Source organism: Equus caballus, chromosome 17 (genome assembly GCF_041296265.1).
Source record: "Equus caballus isolate H_3958 breed thoroughbred chromosome 17, TB-T2T, whole genome shotgun sequence".
In the NCBI taxonomy this organism is placed as follows: Eukaryota; Metazoa; Chordata; class Mammalia; order Perissodactyla; family Equidae; genus Equus; species Equus caballus.
The window spans coordinates 31146233-31160175 of record NC_091700.1 but is presented as its reverse complement, the minus strand read 5'-3'; positions in this window follow the sequence as shown (position 1 = coordinate 31160175).

Below are 13943 nucleotides of genomic sequence, written 5' to 3'. Positions count from 1 at the left end.
ACAAAGAACACTAGTCCTTCCCATTTCCAGATGCCTTCACTGGGGTGGTACCACCCCAGGCTTGAGAATTATTGAAAGGAGGGAAGCAATCATGAATCTACTTTAGATTTCTAGGCTACATTTGGAAACAGCATTTTAGATAAAAAAGGGATATCAGGATCTGAAATCAAACAAATTATCAAATATAAAAACAAGGCCAGGAAAACAGAGGAAAGCAGAGTCAAATTAACCAATTTTAGGAAGATCAGAAGTCAATGAAGAGGAGATAGAGAAGATTCATAGACCCAAAGAGAATAAGATAAGACGAACTAATTACTAAGACAAAAGAAAAGTGAAGCATCTTAAATATCCCAGGGCTTTTCCTCTGCAACCTGACCCAGATTCACAGGTAAACCCTGTTTGTTTTAGCTCCCTCGTTTCCCCCTTAGGGGGTTCCCAGGTATTTTACAAATAGTCTCTCTCCCTTATGAACTTGTATTTTTATCCTCAACCTCTTGTATCTGAAGGAGGTAGATGAAAATAAAGCAATGCATCTAGATTCGTGGCTCATCACTAGCAGTGATTGTTAACTCTATGTAGAAATTACACAAAAATAGGAATGAAAAAAATCATTCAGGTCATTTAGACTTTCAAGACAGTCATATTAACAACTCACAGTTTCTTGAATGTGGCCATACTTTTCTTTTTCCATGTCCCCTCCTCTGGCATCCTTCCACCCTCGGTTTTCTTTCCCTCCCTTTCACTGTCCGTCCAAACCAATCCTCCAAGGTTCAGCTAAGGGGCCACTTCCTACAAAAGTCCTTTCCAAACTCCCATGGTTCTTTGTTGTTGTTTTTTCCCCCTAGTGGACCTTTGAGCATTTTGCTTTATTTTATATTTTTTATATATGTGTTATTTTCCGGACATGGATTGGAAACTCTTTGAAAGTAAGGACTAATGTCTTATTCATTGTATTTGCTGCCACACTTATAATTATCTGCTACTTCAGAGGTTCTCAGTTGGTGTGCTGAAAACCATCACAGGTGTCACACTAACTTTCCAACAATGTGTGAAATTTATTTTACTATGTAACTAAGCATGCACACTGTTACAACAATGTCTGCAAGTGCCACACAGGTTGAATGGATGGTACCATACAGTACAGGGCAAAGTATAATTTTGCTGCAAATAAGAAGAGCCTTGACATTACCAAAATTGCATCAAAGAAGGATCATAAGCATAGCTGAAAGAAGAAATGATCATTTAAGACAAAAATTCACTGCAACTGTTTTTACCATGCAGAGCAGTGGCAAAATTCGTATCTGGGATGGATGGATATTTTATTTTAAAAGATACCTTAATGGGTAAAAGTGAGAGCACAGAGAAAGCTAGATTGCTCTATCAATAAGGACTGATTTACAATCTTCCAGAAGGCAGAGTAAGTGAATTGTGGGGCCAGGGTGGGCAGTATGAGATGTAACTTGGAGAAGAGGAGATATGGGGCTGCAGGAGCCTGGGGGAGGTGGCTGGACCTTGAACAAAGGAAGCAGGAAAAGCTAGAATCTAGAACGTGACCAGGAGAGAACCCCTATGAAAATGTTTGTTTATCTTTTCCCTTGGTTTGTGAGAACAATCATCATTAGTACCTAATTTTGAGATTTTTTTCCCCTACATTGTTGTATCTTCAATTGTATAAAACCTTCAAAATGTTTGCTACATACAACAGTTTTCATATAGTATGGCTTGAAGAATTAAAAAACAGAACCGATCCACCATGTGGGACAAATTATATGAAGACAGGATAGTAATCCTAGGAGCTGTTCTGGTTATGTGCCTGTTGGCTCTCTGTCCCATTCCTATCTCCTCTAAATCACAGGAGATTGAAAGGCTGCAAACAATATTTCCCAGATTCTCTTGCCTAGGAGCTTGCATTTAAGTCCTGCCTGTGGCCGATGGGAGGCATTGGGTGGGAGATTAGAGGAAGAATGAAAGGGGGAAGAAGCAATTTTTTGCTGCTCATGGCAGCACTTCTGGACAGAAGCAGCAACAAGCAGACAAATTAGGCTCCTGCGTTCCTGCCCAGGCAGTGGGTTCAGCAACAGAGTTAGCAGCATAGTGCTTGTGGGCTCTGGCTTCAGCAGCGGTGGCAGCAGTGATGGGCATCTTCTGGCCTCTGCACTCTTGTGGTGGCACTGGGAATGCAGGAGCGTGGCTTCATGCAAGGAGGGAGCCAGCGCAGTTGCAACAGTAGCAATGGCCATGGCAGCCTCAGCACCATAGGGGTGTGGCGTCTATGTAATGCTATGTCCCCTTTTGTTCTTCCATCCCTGGGTAAACACATTTTTCTGTTTCTTTTCCTTTAGCTCTGCTGACATTTTTGTGACCAATTTCTTGTATTAGGTTTCCTCTATTTGAGAAACTGTAATAGTTAATTTTATGTGTCAGCTTGATGGGTCCCAGGGTGCCTATATTTGGTCAAACTTTATTCTGGATGTTTCTGTGAGGGTGTTTTTAGAAGAGATTAACATTTGAATCAGTAGACTGACTAAAGGAGACTGCTCTCCCTTGTAGATAGGCTTTCGGTCCCATCCAATCAGTCAAAGGCTTGAATAGAATAAAAGGCTAGCCTTCCTATGAGGAGGAGGGAACTCTTTCTGCCTGACTGCCTGAAGCTGGGACATTGGTCTTTTCCTCTCTTGGACTGCAACTGAAATGTCTACTATTCTTGGGTTTTGCTGGCTTTCAGATTGGGACTTACACCATCAGGTCTCCTGGGTCTCCAGCTTGCTGACTACAGATTTTGGGACTTCTCGGCTTCCATAATCATGTGTGCCAATTCCTCATAAGAAATTATATATATATACATGACACTATATATATGTATATATATATATACTCTTGTTGGTTCTGTTTCTCTGAAGAACCCTGACTAATACACATTTTGACACTGAGAAGTGTGGTGCTGGTATAACATCTGTAAAAGTGTGGAAGCAGCTTTGGAACTGGGTATTGAGCAGAGGCTGGAAGAGTTTTGAGGTGCCTGCTAGAAAAAGCCTAGATTGCCATGAACAGAATGTTGGTAGAAATATGGACATTAAAAGTCATTCTGAACACCGTCACGACTATATACTTCTTTCTAGTCTTATTGACACATAATTGACATATAAGATTGTGTTAGTTTTAGGTGTACAACATAATGATTTGATATATATGTATATTGTGAACAAGAAGCTTATAACCTTTTAGTCACCTTCACCCATTTTTTCTACCCTGCATGCAACCACCAATCTGTTCTCTGTATTTTTTTTGTGAATTTGAGTTTTTAAATTTCACATATAAGTGAGATCATATAGAATTTGTCTTTCTCTGACTTATTTCACTTAGCATAATGCCCTCAATGTCTATCTATGTTGTCACAAATGATAGGATTTCCTTCTTTTTTATGGCTAAATAATGTTCCATAATATACCTATACCACATCTTCTTTATCCATTTATCCATTGATGGACATTTTGTTTCCTTCAGATACATACCCAGAAGTAGAAATGCTGGGTTATATGGTAATTCTATTTTTAATTTTTTGAGAAACCTTCATACTGTTTTCCACAGCACTAATTTATATTCCCACTAAGAGTACACAAGGGTTCCCTTTTCTCCACCTCCTCACCCCCACTTGTTATCTTGTCTTTTTGTTGACTGCCATTCTAACAAGTATGAGGTGATAAGGACCATATACTTTTTTTTTTTTTTTTAAAGATTTTATTTTTTTTTTCCTTTTCCTCCCCAAAGCCCCCTGGTACATAGTTGTATATTCTTCGTTGTGGGTCCTTCTAGTTGTGGCATGTGGGACGCTGCGTCAGCGTGGTTTGATGAGCAGTGCCATGTCCGCGCCCAGGATTCGAACCAATGAAACACTGGGCCGCCTGCAGCGGAGCGCGCGAACTTAACCACTCAGCCACGGGGCCAGCCCCAAGGACCATATACTTTTGTAGACACTATGAGACATTATATTCTGGGGTTGCAGTATCATCGTTGCTAATTTGCTTGGAACATTTGATCTCTTCAAACATGCTGCTCAATATAGCTGGTTTTCAAAGTACCCTCTCAAACACAAAAAGTTGAGAGTGGATATTCCATAGACATCTATTCAGTGACCTCTCAACTTGGCATTATCTAAGAAGTTTTGAGAAAGAGATTACAAACAAATCATCAGTATATCTTTTCTGTTATCTAAAGAATGTTTCAATTTATGCCTCAGTACAACTGACATTTATAGTGAACAATAAGAAGTTATGTCACTATGAAAAATAAAAAGAAATATAAAATGTTATTAACTGCAGCATCAGAGTGAATAGTTAAAAATGTCCATCTTAAAAGTGGAACTAATAGTCAAAAGGAACATTTAAATTTAACTTAAAATAGGTTTTTAATTTTTATTGAATGAGGTAAATTGAGCATTATAAATTAATAGAAATTATTTAAAGAAAATTGGAGTTTCAAACAAATAAAAATGCAAACTAACTGACAATTGTAGTTTTTTGAGTCTATGAATGAGTGATTACAATACAGCAGAAGACTTCTGGGAAACTAGAGGAAAAGAAATGTAAAGATGCCTTATATAAGCTATTAAAATGCCTGGCTACATAATACATATTTAGAAAATGTGATTTTATTTCTTCTCTAATAGCAATGATAAATAACTCATGGTGTTTCTTCTATTGGTAATATTTTTTCAGTACATCACTTTTTTCTTATGTATTTTTATTGCAATATAATGCACATACCATAAAATTGACCCATCTAAAATATACAATTCAGTAGCTTTTGGTATATTCACAAGGTTGTACACCTGTCACCACTATCTAATTCCAGAACATTCTTATCAGCCCAAAAGAAACCCGTACTCATTAGAAGTCACTCCCCATTCCTCTAGTCTCCAGCAACCACTAATCTATTTTCCTTCTCTGTGGATTTGCCTACTCTGGACATTTCATAGAAATAGAGTTACGTAATATATGGGTTTTTGTATCTGGCTTCTTTCACTTAACATGTTTTAGCATGTATCAGGATTTTATTCCTTGATATGATCATACTGCTTTTTTTATTGCTGATATTACTGAAGTGCCTCGGGAACTAAATTATCAAAAGTTTCTTGATGCTTTCCCGGTAGAATCCCTTCATACGGTAGCACTCAGCATTACTTACTTATGGAGGCTGGACACCCACTTAATGTTATCTGAGGAGTGCTAAGAAATTTCCCTGTAAAATTTATCTCCCCTACCTTATCATACTACACCCTCTCCTCCTGCTCTACTTCTTTAAATCCCATTACTAAAAATTCATTCCATTATCTTAACAAGTGCTTTGTTTGAAAATACAAATATCCTTTAGAAGGATGTTAAACTGTAATTAATTATCAGTTGATTAGCTCAGTTACGTCACTGAAGTAAAGCTAATAGTACTCCTTAAAAAGTGGGATTTGTGTGTTTGTGTTGTGTGTGTGAGGAAGATTTGCCCTGAGCTAACATCCATTGCCAATCTTCCTCTTTTTTTTGCTTGAGGAAGATTAGCCCTGAGCTAGGATTTGGTCTTCCTCTATTTTGTAGGAGGGATGCCTCCATGTTATAGCCAATGAGCGGCATAGGTCCACGCCCTGGATCCAGACCTGCAAACTGTGCTGCCCCAGCAGGACACGTGGAACTTTAACCTCTCAGCCTGGGGGCCAGCAGAAACCAGGGCTTTTAATAGAGGAAGAAATGAGAGAAGAATAATTTTGGAGTAAGATGATTTTCTGAAGCAAAAATTGCCTGGTGTCTCTGAAGACCTGATGAAAAGAAGTGATTAGTTTTTTTTAATTCACTGAACCCCTACTTCAACAGTGTCAAGCCTTGTTCTTGGAACTGAGGGCACAAAGTTGTATCCTGTCTTTAAGGAACCCACAGTCTTGCATAGGAGAGAGACATATAATCAAGTCTAATGCAGGGTATTCAGTGCTGGGATAAATGTATCTATAAAGAGCTATGGAAGCACAGGGGAAGCTAAATCAGATTCAGTTGGAAAGGTCAAGGAAGGCTTACCGGAAGAAGTGACATGAGAAGAATTTTTAAAACTAAGTTAGATGTTAGCTAGATAAAGAATGGGAGCAATATGGTAGGAAAGCCCAAAAGAATGAAACCACAGGCGTTTTTCAGAAATGATAAGTAGACTAGTATGGCCAAAAGGAAGGGAAGAGAAGGATTACAAGGAGACTAATAATGATAGCTACTATCAAAAATGAGTTGCTTACTATGTGCTAGGCATTGCCGTAAGTACTTTCCATGCCTCCTCTCATTCCATCATCACAACAATCTATCATATAAGTGCTATTCATATTTCTGTTTTCAGGTGGAGAAAACCAAGGCAAAGACAGTAAGTAACTTGTCTACATTCCCACCACTAGTAAGTAGAGTATGAAACCATAATATTAGCTTCTCTGCCATCGGATCATGATGAGCCTTGTGTGCTAGGCTGAGGAATTTGACCTTTGTTCTGAAAGTGATGGGAGCCTGAAGGGTTTTAAGCAGGAAAGTGACCTGACATGGGCATATTTACAGTTTTTAAAAATCACTCTAAAGATTGGGTAGGAGAAAGGGTTTGTGCAGTCTAGAGTCCAAGACAGCAATAATCCTGGCAAAAAGCAATGAGGGCTTCAGATCATGGCAGTGGAAGAGAAGAAAGGCCCTCTACCATATATTTTGGAAATAAAATCAAAGTCTTAGGAGATGGGGATAGAAGGAGCAGAGTCCAGAATGACAGGAATACTGGTTATTGGGTAAATGATTATGCCTTCAACTAGGGGACTACAGAGGGAATAAGAGGTTTTAATTCATGTTGAGTAGGAAGTGATTAGGCAACTCTCAGGTAGAAATGTCAAATAAAGCAGACGCTGTGGGTCCAGAGCCGAGAAGTGATGTCTGAGCTGGATGTAAGGAGTTGGAGGCACTGGGTCATTAGTGGTCATTGAAGGAAAGCAGAGACTTAAACATGGTCATCAATGAGAACATATGTGGACAGAGGAACACAAGACAAAGAAAGAGGCCCCGAGCAGTGGTGACACATCATTGAGGGGTCATTGGAAAGGTCCGCGTGCAAGAGACTGAAAGATGATCAGAGAGGGAGGTGGAGGGCTAGGCAAGAGTAGTGTCACTAATGGTAAGGGGAGTTTTAAGGATGGAGTGGACAGCAGTGTCAAATGCCACAGTGAGGTCAGATCAGACCAAGACATAAACTGTCATTGAATTTGACAATCTGAAGAAAAATGATGACTTTAAGAGAGGAGTTTCAGGGACTGGAGTCAGATTGCAGCAAAGAGTGAGTGTGAGGAGAGGAAGTAAAGAAAGTGAGCATAGAGCCACTCATTGTGAAGTGTGCCTGGGAAGGGAAGGAGATTCAGGGAGGGGGCAGGAAAAGGAGAAAAAGAGGGCATGTGAGTGTGCAGATTTACTCTGACTACCTGTCTACACATGGGAACCGTATTGTAAACCATCACGTTTAGTTTTGCAGTTATAGGCAAATAAGTCAGAAGCTGATACACCATTTGTGGAGTTTGCTGAGCAACAGAATCTGAGGAGCCCTCTGTTGCCTTTGGAACATGGTGGGCCCTGATGAGATGGCAATGTGCGTGGAGAAGGCAAAGATCTCCTCTAGCTGCCTCTGGGGCCAACCTCAGCTTGGGGGAATTCGTAGGTTTCCTCTAGGCTTGGAGTCAACTAGGGAATGTAGCTGAGGTCTTGGCTGGCTTGTTGGCCACACTGCAACTAGAGGCTTCCCAGAGGGGAGAAGGCCTCATGTACTTAGTCTGTGGGGTTAAGTACCACTTGCTAAGGGTTCATCTATAGGACTGCCCAACCAGGAAGCTGCCTCAAGGGCTTTCTAGGCTGCTGCAGACCATCTAAAGGACCACTCCAAAGAATCAGCAGTGAAAAAACACTAGTGTGAGTGACCAGACTAAGGACTCTAACAGCTAGATCTAGCTGAAGAAACCTCCCCACACACCCAGCATGCAGCCAGTCATGTAACTGAAATCTCCATTCTCCCCCTGCTGCTGCTGCAGGGTGTCTTAATAGCCTCTCGTTTATCCTGTTGTGAGAGAGGGATTCCTGCTTTAGAGTTATAGGGATGGCCAAACACAGGACACCCAACACTGGACAGATGAGATGACAGCAGCTTATTAGTTACATATACTCACAGCCCAGGGGAGGGGGACGCAGTGCACCATGGAAGGCCACATGGGGCTGTACTTGGGAACAGACTAAACAACCAGGGGTGGTGAGAGGCAGCCCTTTTGGTACCAAGAGAGTGAGGTGACTTCTGGTTCCTGTGGGAGGATGTGATTGAATGTGAGAGGCTTGTTTGAATAATTCTGTGTGTGAGCAGAAAACGGAAATCCACTGCTCAGGGATAAGCAGCAACCCTGCCTGGTCCCCTTGATGAGGAGGGTTGTTTGACTATACGTGGAGCAGAGTAGGGAGGAGAATTTGGAATTAGGCCTTTTGAGGCCCTCTCAATTTCACCAGGTGTCAATGCAGCACGTAATATTGGGTCTTAATTTTAGATCTTTCCTCACACTGGTGACGGGCCAGAGCCTTCTCAGAGGCTTCCTAAGAGTTAGATAGATAGAGGGTGTCTTGGTCTGTTCAGTCTGCTATAACAAAATACCACATACTGGGTGGCTTATAAACAACAGGGATTTATTTTTCACAGTTCTGGAGGCTGAGAGTCCAACATCAGGGTGACAGTGGACTTAGTGTCTGGTGAGAACCTGCTGCCTGGTTCATGGGTGACCATCTTCTCACTGTGTCCTCACATGGTGGAAGTGGGGAGGGAGCTCTCTGGGGTCTCTTTTATAAGGTGGCTAATTCCATTCCAGGGTTCTGCCCTCATGACCTAAAAACCTTCCAAAGGCCCTACCTTCTAATACCATCACGTTGGGGGTTAGGACTTCAACATATGGATTGTGGATGAGATAAACAGTCCCTTGCAGAGGGGGAGGATTGTAGGCAGAGAGAGAGCACTGAACTGGACAGTGACAGTTAATAATAATACCTGCATTTGATTAAACATTTATCTGAGAGATGCTCAATTTTAAGTCAGAAGCAAATGGAGAATTTGCTGGTCTAGACTAAGTTTTCTAATTGGACCAAATTTAGTTTTTCTGCTACTGAGCAGTATGGGGCTTGTCAAAGAAAAGTATGTGTAGCCATAAAAATAATAATAATGGGTTTTATGTTTCCACAGAGCTGATTGGTGACATCCAATTCGTACTCACCATGCCCATTGTTTAAAGTTGCAAAGTGGCTGTAGAGAAGGTCAGGGTGCTTCCAGGAGAATGCTAAAAGGCTGTCTGTCAAGCAGCCTCATAGGTGACATTACCTTTGGTGAATTTAGCAAGGCCCTCAGTCTGGCCCTCAGCCCTGTCAATTTCTCAGAGCTGAAAAGCCTCAGGCAAGATGATTCACGGCAATCTTCTCACAAGACAGCTAAGTAATTACAGGGTGAGATATTCAATTCCAGTTGCTGTAATGCTTATATTCTCCATCCAGGCATTCTTTGCTAGAATTAGTGTACTCAGGGAGATAAACTAATAGTCAGAGCATTGATTAGTGAGCATAGAGAAAGATTTCATTAGTCTGTGGCAAGACCTGCTCAATCATCTCTACACCACTTATAGATATGCTTTTCCAGTGACTGGAAAGTTCATCTTGGCCACATTTGGTGTTTCTCTCTGGATCATGCTGAATAAACACTGTCCCTTTCTCCCTTAATCCTTCCCTTCTTTATGCTCCGCACTGACCCAGACTGGGATCCGTATACCTCTTATAAGCTACCTTAGTGTGGTCTAATCATGAACACATCAGAGTGTATTTTAATTACCTGTTTCCTGATATGTCTGCCTCTCATAATTGTTACACCTTCAGGGCAGGAGAGTAATGCTGTATTCCATTGCTGATTCCAGACTATTCTATTCTCATGCAAAAGCCCTTCTTCCATTTCCAACATCAACCTTCCAGTTACTCTCCTACATTCATGAGAATATTCTAGCCTCTGGCTCTAGATCTTCCTCTCTACTTCTAATTCTCTAGCCTGGGCAACTTCCATTGCTCTGTGGCTAATCAGTAGAAAATCTTCACCTCCCTTCTCACTCCCACATCGCTTCAACCCACCTCCTTCACTATGCCATGGACTTCCCCATCATCTGGAATTGTTCTTCCCACTAGAAGGCAGGACTGAACCAGGTGAGAGGCCCTCCTGGTAGCAGGGCTTAGGCTGAAGGGGCCAAATGTTAAGATGAATTTGAAGACAGGTTTACCAAAGGAAGCATTAGGCATGGCAGCCTGGGGCATTGGCCTACTCACCTTGTTAACACTGATTTTACATTGGAGAAACTCTTTGAGTACTTGGGACATGGGCTTTGACTGGCTCTTTGCTGGGGTGGTGGATGCTGGAGAGGCGAATTTGTTCTTGGATGGCCTTTAAAAGGGCTCTTCAAAAGTGAGACACATTCTGGAGACTTTGGTCTGATATATGAATGTGTTGGTTTGCTAGGGCTGCCATAACAAAATACCACAAACAGGATGGCATAAACAATGGAAATTTATTTCTTACAGTTTTGGAGGCTGGAGGTCCAAGATCAAGGTGCCATCAGGGTTGGTTTCTTCTGAGGGCCATAAGTAAATGATACGTTCTAGGCCTCTCTCCTTGGCGTGCAGGTGGCCACTGTCTTTCTGCCACTTCAAATGGTCATCCCTCTGTGCATGGGTACCCTGGAGTTCTCCTTCTTCTTATGACACTAGTCATATGTATTAGTGCCCCACCCTAATGGCCTCATTTAACTGAATCCCTGTTTAAAGACCTTAACTCAAGATACAGACACATTCTGAGGTACTGGAGATTGGGACTTCAACAGATGAATTGGGGGGATGGGCACAATTCAGCCTATAACAATGAACAAGACTAGAACAGAGCAAGTGCTCAATAATTATTTGTTGAATGATTTTTTTCACAAATTATTTCTACTGTTTATTATTTTTTCTAAACCATGAAGTGAAATAGGATTTTAAGTATAAAACAGAATAGGAATCTGCTCAGTTGTGAAATATACTCTTTGGAAACAAACTTTGATAGGATAAAATAAACTCCCCTCAAAATATTAACCAGGGTTGAATGTTTAACATTTTTTTGGTAAATGTGGGTAAATATTGGTATTACTTATCAAGAATTGCATTTACATTGATCTAAGAGGTAAGTACAATTAAAAGATAATTTTCAAAAAGAAGGAAAATCATGACTTTCATACAGACATTAAAAAAGTCATATGTTAAAGATCTTGCTTAATTCAATGATCAACGAGAAAACCAGGCAGATGTTATAAGCAATTCAAAGAAGAATCCAAAAGAACAGATACATTTCTAGATCAGGACTATTGAAAGGAAGGTACAAATGGAGACAAAACTGTTTTTTCCATAGGTGGGACGGTTGGTTCTTCAGTCAGACAGAGTTCACTTGCATGTCTATAGACAAGGATTATTTTGCAGTGCTGTCAACTACCTACAACTTACAGAATTGGAAAAAAATTCCCCATGGAGTCAGAATCCAAAAAGTGGAAGAGCATGCTATAGACAATGCATAGTTTTCTATCGAAGCACAAATTTTCTTTACAGTCTCAAAGACACTGAAATTTTGATACTCCAAATTAAATGATATTGTAATAATGAATTGTTAAAATATATTCAGAAAGAATCGAATGATGAATTTTAGGCATAACATCATGTTGGTAGGAAAGAGATTTTGGAGTTGTGGGAAGACGCTTTCTCATATCAAACCCCATCATATAGGGTATAAAATCACACACAGGCCATATACCACCTACTCTACTCAAGGAGTTTATTTTAGTACTGAGTTAGCAATTATTGGAAACTGGGCATTTGTGGATCTTCCCTTATTTTGAATAGAGTTTGGGGAAAGGATTTATTAGGTAGAAAACAGAATTAGCAAATAACATATCTGATAGGTTTTCTACTGTTTTCTGTGAAGAAATTTCTCCTGGAGTTCAACATAAATGGACTTACATTAAAAATATACATTTCTAAATTCTCAAATGCCCTTACCTATAAGGTATCCTTGTGGAGGATGACATTTTTCAATTACTTTCTTGGTTTCGGTCTCCCAATCAAGAATTAAAACACTAAAAATAATTGTCTTTTAGGTTGCTTTCCAGTGCTGGTTTTTATTGTTTCTCTTCAAAATAAAATATCTGGACTTTGTATGAAAGAACATTCTAACTCTAAAGTGCAAGTCATTTTGGTAAATTAAAGTCAGCTAGAATATCAACACAGATTAAAATACTTAATGATCTGACACCTGATTGGACTACATTAGTGAAATTTGCTCTGATATTTTTACATCACAAGGACTCTAAGTAAATTATATCCTAGGTGTCTGACTGATGGGTCAAATTGATTACCCTCCTCCTTTGGTGCCGAATATGTCAGCTTGGTTTGTGCATCGTAAGTTATAAGCAAGCCACCTGATTATTGGCAGGGTCCCCCGGTTCATTGAAAGTCAGCACTGCCTTTTCCCAGGCTCTGGGGAACTTGAGAGAAATACACCTAAATTGACGAGTTAAGGAAGTAGTGGCAGCTGAAAACATTTATTCTACCACCATCAACACTAACCATCATGGGGCTAGTCTGGCTGAGGAATGGCAAATACATATATTTTGTACCGTTGTTCAACACTGATAACTCAACACAGCACTTTTTCTGCTGACCCAGAAACAGCCTGAGAATCCTAAACACAATGCTCAGGGCAGCCACTACTAATAAATCAGAGCCGGCATGCAATTTAGAAATTATTTACCATCCTTGCTCCATCACTTATTTTTGAATTTCAGTCTTCCACGAATACCGTGAAATAGCAATGACTGACGGGATCAAAGACTGTTCTTCGAGAAATCACAAAATGGGAGCCCTCAGCGAGAACCCAGGCTGCAGACAGAGGATTTTGTGCTTAATTCAACAGTGATTTTGTTTGTTTTTTTGAATTACTAGTTGTCAATACTGAAACATCAGGAAACTTCATACGAAGACATGGATTTCTGTCTTTTCTTTAAAAATCAGATTTGGCAACACTGGACTTTTACTGCCATGTTGCAACAGCTGGCTGGATCTGGGAATTGGCCATCCTGTAAAGATATGCAAGCTCACAAGTCCACTGTGGGTCCCACTCACCCAACTTGGCTCATTTACAGATGGACTTTGAATGTACATCTCCTCCCATTCCACTGTCACTCTAATCCCCCTGGGCCATTCGTCTGTTTGATCTCAAAGAATTTTCAGGCTCAGAAGTACACAGGGCAGGATCTGTAGGCCCCCTTTGTGGTGCTCAGGCAGCTTCAGAGGTGAGGAATGAGAGTAGAACTCCTGTAAGTTATCTCCTTTCCCTGTGGTTCAGGCTGTCAAAGTAGGGCAGGGATTTCTCAGCCAGAACTCAAGAGTCCAGAAGGCCAAGATCCCCTCGGGTGCCGAATGATTTCATTTTAGTGAGATTGGCACGGGGTCTGCAGCCTTGCAGCTGTCAATGAGATGTCACCTCTAAGCAATTAGGGACACAGCAGGGGGCGCGTGGGTAAGAAAAACCAAAATAGACACAAAAAAAGTGTTTTATTGTAGTCTACATATTTAGAAAAAACAGATATGAAATGGCTGCTCTTAGAATAAGCTGGCCTAAACTGCAGGAAAATTGGAGGAAGCTTTTAAAACCGTCTGTGTGCTAAGCAGTTCTTAAGACAGCTCAGCGATCTCAGATGCAATAAGGGTCAAGAAAGCGAGAAATCTTATACTTTAATCTTATATAGTATTGTTCTTGATTTGAGGAAATATTAGTCATGGGAGAACTAAGTGTCTAGTTTTCGGGTTCTTATCTTT